Below are 13,589 nucleotides of genomic sequence, written 5' to 3'. Positions count from 1 at the left end.
CCAACTGGCAACCCGGGGTGCCGAAATACAATTGGGTAAACTGGCAGTGGGCGGGTTTCACAAACCAAAACAGAGATCAACATTCCGGCCCGGAACGCACATTTTCAAAGGAGAATAACTGACTGTAGCATTGTTTTTCAGATAAACATGTTAACTTAGCATGTTTCTTAAATATCTGCAAACATATTATGGTATTTTTATGCTTTAGTAGAGTCAAAAACTTACATACAGCACCTTTAAATGCAGAGCACAAATTCAGAGTATGGGTCACCATACTTGGCCACACATCACTTCACTTTCTTTCTTTCCCTTTCACTATTGTCAGGATTAAGCATCATTACACATATAGCGCATATGGAGAATGAATGAGGACATCCTGAACTGTGTGTGTGTAGTTGAGGGCAATCTGAATGTTCTCCGGTGTCTGTCCTAGAAATCCCTCAATCTAATATATCCCACAGCACTGACACCAAGAGCGGATCTGTCTGCACATAATCTCCTCTTTTTTTCCTGACCCACATTTACACGTTTACATACTGTGTGCGAGTCTATATATACACATATATAGCATACAGGCTAACTATATGACAGCAGATAAGGCACATAACGTCCCACAGTCAAACATGGTCACACCCAGAGCTTGTGTCAAGACCATCTCTGAACACAGTGCTGCCATTCACAGTTCTTTTGATCTGATAGGGTCTTTCATCGGGGCTGAATGGGTCATGTTTGCTGTATGCATAAAGCATCAGATTCCAGCACACAATAGAAATATTACAGCAATCTAGGATCTAAGAATTCATGCATCCCAAGACTGGCCAGCACTTCTGTATTTATAGACATATACAGAGCCATCATTGCTTTCACACATGAATGTATAGGAGCCATGGCTCAGTGAGCCTCACTCAGAGAGGCACAGCTGTCCCCAGAGGCAGGCCGCCCTTAAAAACCTTTATGTGTGTATGTGTGGCAGAAAGAAAACTACAGAGTGCTATCTGGAAATAGCTCCAGTAATCCAGCTAGCAGACAGAACATTCTGTCTGTGTTTTGTACTATGCTCTGCTGGCTTTGCTGATTCATAGCAATGAGCCGAACACTGAGGACAGCTGGGATGACACTCTATGGGTAATGCTAAAATATGGTCTAAAAAATAGTCGGCCGGACAAACGGAGTCCAATGTGATGATTTGGGTATATATAGATGATATATGGGTTTGTTTGTGTATTAGTGATGCGCGGATGGCGGTTATATCCGCGGGCGCTGCGGATAATCCGCGGATCGGGTGGGTCAGGTAATAAAAAAATGCATTCTGATTATTTGCGGGTGGGTCGCGGGTGGATAAAATAAATCATTAATGATGCAAGTATTAACTACATTTTCTAAATTATGAACGTGTTTTAAATAGGCTACAGAAATTGAATAAACTGTAAATTAACATTAAAAGTTATTCAACAAAACATTATTTAGTCAAGAGCAGTAAGGGATTTTCTCTGTCTTTTGTTGTTTGATTAACATTAATAAAAGACGGCACAGCTTTATTAGGCTGCTGTCACAAGACCTATTTCACGGATCCAATACTGATACTCATTAACTTAAGACAAAACCGACAGTAGCCTACTTTCTCAATTTGGTACTGGCAGTACGCGCTTTGGATGTGACTGTGAGCGCACGCGCCTCTGGAGAGCGCGAGTACCGAATGGCTTAAAAAGACGTGAAAATAATACATTTTTGTGACGATGCAACAATGACCGATCAGGCTATTGACAATTCTGTCAACTGTCCCGAAACGCGAGCTAAAGTCTTCTATCGCAGCGTGCAGCAGCTCTAGATGCGTCGATGTGAAGCGAAAGTCAAAGAGAGAAGACGCGGTACAGCTGAATCACTTACGCTGTTTTCATCTGATGGTTTGTGTGGATTTATTTACTCATCTAACCGCTATATTGAATAAAGGTTTTGCAGTAATTTCCCTCATTTTAAAGTCGAAAGCTGCGGGAATGAGTAATGCGATGTATGCGCAATCCCGCAACGAAATTCAGGATCTGATTAAACATAATTCTATTATACAGAGAATTGTGAAATATATTTTCATTATTTTTTCAAAAACTTTTTGAGTTTATTTATTTTTACATAAACCTGGAAATTGCTGTTCAATGACTTTTCCAGGTTTTTCATGACCGTACGAACCCTAATGTGATGATCGGGTGCGGGTCGGGTGCGGTTATCTAAATCAGACAAAAATACAGGTGCGGGCGGTTGGCGGGTGGATAATTTATTTGAAGCTGCGGATGCGGGTGACGTTTTAGCTCATCCGCGCATCACTATTGTGTATGTATATGTCCATATGAACAGAAAACACATTGCTGCTCAAACGTTTGGGGTCAGTAAGTTCAGCTCAAGTCTCTTAAGTTCAGCAAGTAAAAACAGTAATATTATATTATTACAATTTAGAATAACTGTTTTCTATTTATTTTACAATGCAATTTATTCCTGTAATTTTGAGCAGCTATTACTCCAGTCTTCAGTGTCGCATGATCCTTCAAAAATCATTCTGTTATGCAGATTCGGAGCTCAAGTAACTAATCGTGATATTAGTAATGTTGAAAACAGTTGGAAACTATAATACATTTCTTTTCAGGATTCTTTCAAAATAACAGCACTTATTTGAAATAGAAATATTTTGTAATATTATGAATGTCTTTACTGTCACTTTCGATAAAATTAATGCATCCTTGCTGAATAAAAGTACTAATTTCTTTAAAAATAAAATCAAACAAAATATTAACATTAAATTTCAATATTATATTGATTCAGATTAATATTGGTCCATAATATTGGATCGCCCAACATTGGATGTCCATGTTGATTCTCACCCTCAGACGGCAGAGCCCATTTTTTTAAATTTTCTTATAAATCACGAGGGAATATGAGGTTCATATAAGTATAGTGAAGGAAAAAGAAACTCTTGTCACTCTGGAAAGCGCTTGCTTGGTGATGTTTGCAGCCAGACAAGGTCGGATAGATCCAGGTCAGTAAGATCCTCACTTGAGGATAGTCTGTCTGCAACGTAAACCGCAGCCCACGCACAATGTTCCAGCTCACTAAACTGTCACTTTAATTTAAATTACAGATACTTTCATTTCTTTCCCAACAAAACATTTTTTCAGTTGCTGAATTGTTCAGAATCTTGTTTCATTTTCAGACAACAGGAAATAGAAGATTAGTGTCAATAATTCTTTCAGAGAGTTTGCTATCTGTTCTTGCAATTTCTCTAGTTCTTTGTCAGGGTTTGTGTGTGCGAATAAGAGACACACACAGTAGGGAACACCTCTTAGACCCCAATGGGCACCCGACTGATACCTAAGGTCAAAGGTCATGAGAAACATACAGAACAAAAGAGCTCTTGTGCGCAGTGTGTAAGCGAGAAGCGAGTGCTCTGAGTGTGTAAGTCTGTGTGTGTGTGGTACTAGAGATTAGGGGTGGGCGCTATACCGGTATGAAAGTGACTACCGGTATAATGTTGTTCCATGATATGGATTTTGCTATACCATGGATACCGTTATATATTCATGAATTCAAATTTTGCATTTATATAGTTTTGTTCAATTTGGTAAGCTTTGCAAATTTTAACACAAATGACGATAAAGAGTCGAGGCTAAACGTTTTTGTCCTCTGTGTGCAACGCCGTACTACACAGGCATTAGTAATCAAACACATAGAGCATCGTAACAGACCAAATTAATAGCCAGGCATTAGTAATCAAACACATAGAGCATCGTAACAGACCAAATTAATAGAGCACAAATCGCCTACTCCAGTGGTTCCCAAACTGAGGGATCGTGTACAGTCAGCAGATTATTTTGCAAAAGTAACCTCTGCAGGGTGATAAAGACTAGGCCTACACTACGTAATTTTCCCGCTTATGCGGCCACTTGTCTGATAAGTAAATAATTGAGCGCAAAATATTAATTTGACATATTTTAATTACCTCAACATGACTCGTAATACCCGTTTGAGTGCTCCGTTATCAGTTGTAGCAGTTGTGGTTGTATCAATAACAGACCACTAGATGGCGCGATTGAAGAATCAGTTGTATTGCATGGAGCCATGTAAAAATATAAATGAACGATGTATGGTTCTGCTCTAAGCATAAAAGTTACAAGTTTGTGAAAGGACTTCCAGTGCCAGGTAAACGTAAAGCAGATTATGAATATACTTAAGATTCACAAATACCAAAACAATGTGTCTACACCAGACAAGAAGCGCGATTTGACAAAAGCAAATAGAACCCTATGATGTTCTCTGCTGTGGATGCGGCGCGGCGCGACAAATCCATGACAGTAAACTGATGCCGCGTTCTATTTCTGACGAACTCCAGCGCTCTGACACAAAGGACCATTCCAAATATTCATAAGAGAATCATGAAAAAATTGTTTCCTCAAAAATATTAAGCAGCACAAATGTTTACAACATTGATAATAATCAGAAATGGTTACTGAGCAGCAAAGCATATTAGAATGATTTCTGAAGGATCATGTGACACTGAAGACTGGAGTAATGGTGCTGAAAATTCAGCTTTGATCACTGGAATACAGTTGCCTATATGTTAATATTGTACTGTGGTACATTTATGGAGGCCCTTCATAATGCAGAGGTCAACTGTCTGCTCTGCCAATAGTTAGAAATGGCACAATAGTATGCAATGTTTAATAAACAGCTGTTTTACTAAATTCTTCTGAGGTGAAATTCAGTGCAGTCCTGTATCGTGATACGTATCATATCGTGGTCTCTGTATCGTGACACGCATCGTATCGTGACTTTGCTGGTGATACACAGCCCTAGTTAAAACATTTAAATAGATAATTTAAATTGACAGTATTTCACAATATTACAGTGTTTACTGTATTTTTAATAAATAAAATGTAGCCTTGGTGAGCATAAGAGACTTTCCAAAAAAAAAAAAAAAAAGGGGGGGGGGGGGGCCTTGAAAAAATTTTTTTCAACAAAAGGGGGGCGCTCCAGAAAAAGTTTGGGAACCACTGGCCAACTCAAACACACAATATTTAATTTAATTTAATTCATACAGGCCTACCTCATGTTGCATGTTTGCACTTTTTGAGAAAAACAATGGCACAATAAAAAAAAAATTTCAGGTCTATGTCCAATCCCTCACTTTTTCTAGTTATATAAGGGTAAAATATTTTGTCTGTAATTTTTTTTCTCATATTGCAATATAATATCGATATCGCCTGGACAGTGTGAAATATTGTGATATGAATTTTAGCTCATATCGCCCACCCCTACTAGCGATGGAGGATTGACAGAGTTTGTGCACAGCGACATGGACTTTGACATGTTCCCTTCAGAAGAAAAGCTGAACTAATGAAAGGTGGAAAAGAAGGACTAGAAAGAAACTAGGTAAGAAACAATTTTCTGATGGCCTCCCTCAGGCCATTGACCCACAAAGAAATCACCATTTAATCATTTCCAACCCAAAAAGTGGCTGATGGAAAAAATGTTTGCGCTACATGAATAGAGATGGTCCTAGAAATGGGTCATTCTGATTAAACATCAGGATGCATTAGTGCTGGGCGGTATACCGGTTCATACCGAATACCGGTGTTTATTTTTGTTATGATATGAATTTTTAAAATACCGCAATACCGGTGTATGTCGCTTAAACAACGTTCGGAACGCGACACTGTTTGAAAGGGGTCCCTTTTCACTGTTACACTGTGGTGAGGGAACAGCTGTATGTGTTACTAAGCATGAAAATTCCGAAACTGAAGCTGTAGAACTAATAGAACGTGATGACACAGAAGAACTCATCCACAATATCCACATTGACCGCCACAAATATCCACCGCCCCCTGCCATCAGCTCCCGCGTCTCTCACACCCACGAGTGCAATGCTTTAGCACTATATTTAGCAACTTTCAGACCATTTTAGCGGCTTTTTTCCCATAGAATATATATACTGACAAACCTAGCGACTTTTTTGGATAAACCTTAGCTATGGTTCAGTTGGAAGATTTCGCCAGTGCTGTCCCACGAACGCGAGGTCTGACTTTCCCGGAGAAGAGTCACCTCTCTCGGCATCTGTTCTGTGCAGTGAGCGGCAGAGAAGCAACGCATTCAGTTGGCCGCACCGCAGCCGACTCATCAATAAATGAGTACAAAACAGCGTTTCCAAGCACCTGTCGCTTACTGACTGTTTGGAATAATAAATATGAGCATAGTTCGTCTATTAATATAATGCAAACATTTTTTGTTTTGTTTTGTTACTCAGACGCAGGCAGTGCGCTGCATGAGACAAAAAAGTAATATAGCCAAAACAACCGCATAGCCGCTCTTTAGTGTAGATGCATGTTGATTTTATCAGACGATGCCGCGATTATAAATGAGAGTGACTCCTGGTTAACATGTATTAAAAGGGGTCGTGTTTAGTCACTATTTAGTGTGGTATTTTTTGACAATATTCACTCATCGTGACAGTAAAATAGGGCATTCTAAGTCAATATACTGCAGTATTTCCTCTCTCAATCAGTAGAAAATATGGTTAACACCCGGTCATGCATGAAAAAAAAAATACCGTCATGTACCGTGAAACCGGTATAATTTTGAAAAATATCGTGATATAAATTTTTGGTCATACCGCCCAGCACTAGGATGCATACATCATTGACTTTCGCAGCTGCAGTCAGACTCCCCTCACCTTTTCACCAATAAATTTCCAAGAGTCTTCCATGCATTTATGATTACTGATTGACAGTACATTTCATTAGCAAATTAATCTGAATTTGAATTATTTTTTAAAATAATTATTAGTGTTACTGAATTAATTATTTACTAATCATTAAGAATTTTAATGATTTTTAAAAATCATTTAAATTCTGATCAATTCACTAATTAATCATTCAAGCTCATCTGTGAATCAGTTCAAAATGATTTTTAAAAGTAATTTAAAATTTAAATCATTTAAATTTGAGACTCGAAAGATCAACTCATTCAAAAATCAGACATCACAGTTGCCTTATTTTTCATTTTTAGTTGACTAATGTAGTTAAGTTACTAATCTTAACAAATGGAACCTTATTGTGTGTTACCAGCTTTACTATACACAGGAGCAATTTTAGCCAATTAAATAATTTACAGCAAATAAAAGCAAGAAAAATGCATATTCATAATAAAAATTCAATCATTTTCATGAGCTTTTAATATTCTCCATTATTTTTGTGTCTGGAAAACACACATGTAAAATCTCCGGACAGAAACATAAAACCTACAAGACATACAGTATAATGAACGAAGAAGACCAGAACAACACAAAATGCACAGCCAAAGCATTTCCCTTCCAGTCTTATGATTACTACCACACCATACAGCCTCAGAATGGAGGTGTACTCTACAGCACTCTCAGTGCGGTATGTTGACTCTGAGATGTCTCGAGGCAGCGGGGCTGCTTGAGCAATTGAGAGAAGTTCACCTTTGATTGGCTAAGCTACCCATAAACACAGGCAACTGTCACTGTGTCATTCACTCAGTGTTACCTGATGCGTTTGTATTGTTGAGATTTGTGTTAAGTAAGTGTTAAGTACCTCAGCCCTCTGCACCACCCCATCACCTTCCCCCTGTCTTATAAAGCTAACCATAATTCCTTTTGTCCTATATCTGACCTGGCTGTATTACAGAACAACTCAACTTTCTGATGATAAAAATAGAGTACATATACTATAAACCATCGGTTCCCAACAGGGGGGTCCCGGCCCACAAGGGGGCCTCAGCGAGCTCTGTGGGGGGTCGCGTCATATTTTGAAAAGTGTTGAGCAGTGAGCATTTACCTGTTGAGCGGTAGCCTACGTTAGCCCTACGGCTACGTTTTTAAATTACAAATGGCCTACTGATGTTTTTGTTGTTGTATTTTCAATATTATATATAGGCTATTATTTGTGCATAAACATATCTGGTTATAGTAATAAACATAACGTTTGTTCGAAAACAAAATTTTTTGTCATCCTTGCTGCAAGCTTACAAGAGCGATAATATCATTAAATGTGAAGGGGGGGCCCTAAAATATTTTCTTGGGAAAAAGGGGGTCTCAGACAAAAAAAGGTTGGGAACCACGGCTATAAACTATCAATGAGATGGTCCAGAACAGCTTAAATATACATAAACGCACATGAACATTGACTAAAACAAGTTCTATTAAATATAAATTTCATCAAACCGTCTCTGTATAGCATGGCTTATAAGTAGCTGAATTTTTCTAGCTTTATCAATCATCTTAGATGGATTTGTTTTAATGAGCTTGACTCAATGCATGGAATTATAGAATTAAGATGGGGGTATTTTGTAGCATGCTAACTAATAAAAGATCATCACAGGTCTAAATTTCCATCTTTGCCACTCCATTTTTAAATGTTTATTAATTAGAAAGCGTCTTAAGCACTGGAAAGGTGCTATATCAAATAAACGAATTACTAGAGAAACTGATATTACTAGAGACTTGTCTCATATGAATATAATCTTATTGTAATCATAATTATTTATTTACATAATTCTTTATGTAATATATTTAAAAAATGTTATGGAGTGCAATTTTGACAAAAAAATCTTGCAAAAGAAAACATCTTGACTGGTATTCTAGCACTTAATTTGAATACATTCAGGCAGCACAGAAACTGGAGTCACAGCATGCCATCTAGTGGCTACTAGGAGTATTTCATGCATCTGCTGTAGTAATGGAATAGTTTATAAAATAGAAAATATCGCGATAATGTCTGCCATTCTGTTTCAACCCATTTGTTTATTTATTTAATTTTATTCTATGTAACTCAAATAAAAGTATTTAAAAAAATTTACGCAGCCTGTTTGATACAACTGCGTGTGTCAAGATCCAAAAACGACAACAACAAAAAACATGTATAATAAAAGTAACGTTAGTCCATAAGACCCCTTTGTATATAACGGCAAGATATTTATTTTTGGGTGAACTATACCTTTCAGAGACCCTTGAAGCACATTAGTCCAAATTTTGAGAAATCTCATTAACCTCCAACAACCCGCTGGCCGTTTTTTTTTAATAATAAGGCAACATCTTTGTCTAAGTGCAAAAGTATGAGGCATAGATAAAGTAAGCACAGTTCAGCTCAGTAAAAATGACAAGGTGTACAAATATAATGGGTAACGTTAGCAATATAATTCAACATTAATGCATTTAATATTCATAACAGCTTGCTTTATTCTGAAGCGGAACTGATATTGCTATTTGATTGCTATTGCTGAATTGATATTGCATAGGCTACAATGATGTTGTGCTTATCTTTCTAAAGACTTGACACAACAGCATCACTCAAACAATTGGTTCATTATGTTTCTGTGTATATTGTAGCACATTATGTGAAAAGTAGGATTTACCTGTTTGATGGTAGAAATGAATATTCGGATGCTGTCCGTCAGTCAGTCGATGGCAACCGAAAAAACGTTTCCACAATTTGCTCTCCGGACTTGTCAGTGTTATAGACTACAACGATGGACTCGTTTTAAAAGTTCACTTTCTTGTCATGTTAGTGTTTCATTGTCAAATTTTACATCGCAAGCGTTACTAATTCCAGAAACTGACTGCGAATTGCATGAACTTGTGATTACTTCACTGACACGAACGCTCGCGCACAAACCTATCACGTTCACAGTTAACAGCCAATCACGTGTTAGAGTCCGCGCGATTTATTTTTTCTCTGAAAATCAAAAAATCATTATGGAACAAATATATGAAAAATGCAAACACATTTACACATCAATATGATTATTATAAAGAAAATAAAGCACGCATTAATTTGGAGGGAGAGAAACAAATCTGATTAATTTTTTTTGCGTCAAATGTGTGCTCACAGCTGATTGGTCCAATAAACAGCTATTGAACCAATCAGCTGTGACCACATCTTTTAAGCAAAAAAAAAAAGTGATGTGTGACGGTCTATGCTGAAAACATAACCTCAAAATAGGCCCTATGTTGGATTGTTGATGATTAATTTAAAAAAAAATGAAATAATTTATTTTATTTAAGAGCAAGCACCCTTTAAAAACAAGCTATCTGTATAGAGACCCCTAGTAAGTTCAATAGTACTATTTTTGTACTTAGTAATGGCATTGCAGTGACAATATTGCAGTGAAATGTAAAGTGTAACACAAAGACAGAACTCTTCAATGCAGGATGACATAAGATTTATTTGCAAACATGCTTTACAAACATTACGCGTTAAAATAAGTCTTAAAATAATAGTCAACAATCATACTTAAAAAGGTAGCTTTGTGGCGGAATATCATATGCTTTTGGAATCTCTATTCAAATTTTTGAGCACTGAACTATAACTTATGTTTGGTGCAGTCATTTCATGTACAACTTTTCTCTATGGAGGTGTTACATTTGCAGTTTCTTCTTGGGCATGCAAGGATACTTTTCAAGCTGCTAAAATGCCCCCAAGGTAAAACTTGAATAACTTTAAATAAACTAGATGACCTGAATGAAAGCATGAAGTCGTATATAAACTAAACATGACTCATTTCAGGGAGGACCAAACAACAATTAAAATAATAACGGCTAAAATAGCAATCTGTAATACACTGGTTTTATATGTCTTACTATTTTGTATTTAGATTTTGTATATTTATTAATTTCCCCAGTCACTGATCAGGTATATAAAACATCTCATGATTCTCTATAACATCAGGACAAACACAAACCCTCATGGCCAAAATGGTCATTGTTGGTCAGAATATGCTTAAAGTATACGCATTAAAAATGATTCATTCTGCCTCTGAAAAAAAAAAATCAATGAAGCACTTTGGTTCATATTCCACCCCCCTTTTCAAACAATCAGAAGAAGTTGCACACATAGCATGCATCTGAAAACATACAGTGACAATATTATCTCTCAGTGAATCAAACAGTTATGGATCAGCTTTTGTCAAGCTGTTCTCGTTCAACTCTCTGTGGTAATACACACTGATACACATGATGCTTGTGTGTTGCCATATTTGGAAGAACAAGGATCTATTCACGGTAGACGTTGTAATAGCAGACAAGGATGATTTAATAAGGTAATTATTTTTTTATGGCAGAACAGCATTTTCATCTTCTAGCACATGAACAAACACTCAACCACACCCACACACACTTACACTGGCTTGGCTAATTAGAAATCTCCACATAAAGTCATATGTGCTGAGATAAATGGCTCGTTTAAATTCATGAGTAGGACGCATTTAGAAGGCTATGTTACTGTTGAGCTGGAAAATGCCAAATTATTGAAGACAGATTTGTCTTAGACTCTAAAATGTTTGAAAGGGATAGTACACCCAAAACTGAAAATTCTGTCATAATTTACTCACTAATGTTGGTCCAAACCATGGAATGCAAAAGCAGAAAGCAATTATAGTGAATAGTGATTTGATGCACAAGCACTATAAAAGTATCATAAAATAGGCTTGTGTATTATTTCAGCATGATGGTTTTGTGTATTCCTTCCATTTGAGTGGGCTGTTAACTATAAATGCAGCTGGATCATTAAATTGAGGTCATTTCTATGAACTTTTAGGATTTATTGAAACTATCTCAAAATAAAAAAAAAGTATAGTAGTCATACACAGGCACACAAGTTCTCATTTGCTTTCAGTATATTGAAAAGTGTGGCCTGAATATATACAAATAGGTTTATTATACCATGGCTATGGATACATAGCCTCGTCAAAATTGTGAACTATGAACACACAACTTAACATGGCTAAACCAGCAAGAGAAAAATTCTCTTCTTTCACTATATTAGACTGTATAAAAAAATGCAACAAAAAAAAAAGCAAAATCTGACAATTGATCTGGTGTATCTGTTGCTTTACTTTTACTTATTTATTCATATTGACAGTTTCATTGTCTGTTTTTTCTCTGTTTGAAATGCAATAATTTTGGAAAGACATTTTGGGTAAAACTATCCCTTTCATCCCTTGACAGAAACCATTTAGGCTAGAGATCAACTCTTAAACTCAATAAAAAGCAAAAAAGTAAAAACATAACATTTATCTTTAAGTAAATGCACTACATGAGCACGCATTGAAAACTATAGCAAAAAATCCCATAAACCTCTTTTGCTTGTGAAGTGCATTGCACATCTCATTATGCATGCCTCCTCCTTATCATCATTAAATGTCAAACCATAGGTGGGCTAAATTAGTTATGAAGTTCAGGGAACACGGATGGCATATTACAGTAATCGTAACAGATATGCTTATGTAAGTGCTCGGAGTGGAGAGAAACACTGTATCATATAGTGATTTATATCATAATTTGCTATGGCTTGATTTCTCTATTCCTATAACAGGAAATAACAAAAAAAAAAAAAACTAAAGCACCAACATATTCTCTTTACAACTATCTTATGAATACATAAATAAATGCAATTATATTTTTTCCATTTAAAGGTGGAACACATCAAATGGATTTGACTATGTTACTTAGTATATACAGACACGTTATGCATTAATGTACAATTCTTTACATTGTTGAAGCATTCTTTCCTGTTTGGTTCGATTTTTCAAGTGCTCAGAAAGTAAAGCTCGTTCAGCGTAACAGCTGCACATAACATTATTTAAGCTGCTGCTTAAGAAGTTGAAACCATTTGTGGCACTGCCTTTGATGACGTCCTTACTGGGTTTATCATCTCCCTCTTTAAAAATCGGCCCTTCATGTGAAAAGCATGACAGTACATCTTTAAATACGGTCTCCAAATAAGCCCTAACTAACAGTCCTCCCAAAGTGTCCTATAGTTGCAAAGTGTTTAACAGTAGCAGCATGACAGCAAGGCACAGGACGAATGTGCTGTCCACCAAATCCACTTCTAAACAACTTTAATGCTGCTTCATCTCAATCTATCTGATTGCTAGATTATACTCTTGTGCTTTCATGAGTTGGTGAGTGGGCTTTTAGCAGGTGTAATTGGGAAATCTTGATGCAATAGGTTGTGCATGTCTATTTGATTCACAGTGTAATAGGGAGAAGTCTTGTTCCCCTACAGAGTCTAGGAAAATGGAGTTTACAAAGGGTTCGGAGACCCAGCGGCATCCATTTTGGAAGTGTTGGATGATGACTCATCAACTTTGCGCACTATTTCCTCCTCACCGAGGCAGGAAACCTGAGTTTATCGCTGTGTATTACATCCTGTGTTTGACGTGTGTCTTTGAAGCGCTCAGATTTTTAGTTACGCCTGGGCTACAGTTGGATGCATGTTCTGCTGCAGCTTGTCTATAGGCCGGAAAATGGTGTTTGAGCACGTTATGGAAATCTATCACAAGTATTACTGCTCTTATGCTTTATATATTAAGACAGCAGTGCAAGAACGTGGCTATGGAAGCATGAGCCGTTTATAGTGCTATGATGCAGATCTGTGATGATGTGACTGTAAGCACGTCTCTGTTGCCTTTGGAGGAAGAGCAGTGAGGGTAAATTTGCAGAGCCTCTCAGTCCTGCAGCAGCGCTTCTCTCCAGTTAAAGCTGTGATTGGGCCCATGGGTGAGGGGCAGGATGGGTGGATCCACAAGCT

General features: G+C 37.0%; 1 long non-coding RNA gene across 1 annotated transcript in view; it reads right to left on the bottom strand.

The window, feature by feature from the left end:
• Positions 1-9,634, bottom strand: part of LOC107709711 (uncharacterized) — a 53,930-nt gene extending 44,296 nt beyond the window's left edge. Inside the window, exon 1 of the long non-coding RNA XR_001636523.1 lies at positions 9,415-9,634. This is a non-coding gene — a long non-coding RNA (uncharacterized LOC107709711). The remainder of the gene's footprint in view (positions 1-9,414) is intronic.
• Between the last annotated feature and the right edge of the window lie 3,955 nt (positions 9,635-13,589).

Source organism: Sinocyclocheilus rhinocerous, unplaced genomic scaffold, assembly GCF_001515625.1.
Source record: "Sinocyclocheilus rhinocerous isolate Xijiao unplaced genomic scaffold, SAMN03320098_v1.1 scaffold2161, whole genome shotgun sequence".
NCBI lineage: Eukaryota > Metazoa > Chordata > Actinopteri > Cypriniformes > Cyprinidae > Sinocyclocheilus > Sinocyclocheilus rhinocerous.
The sequence above is the reverse complement of the archived record's forward strand: the minus strand, read 5'-3'. Positions and strand labels throughout refer to the sequence as shown.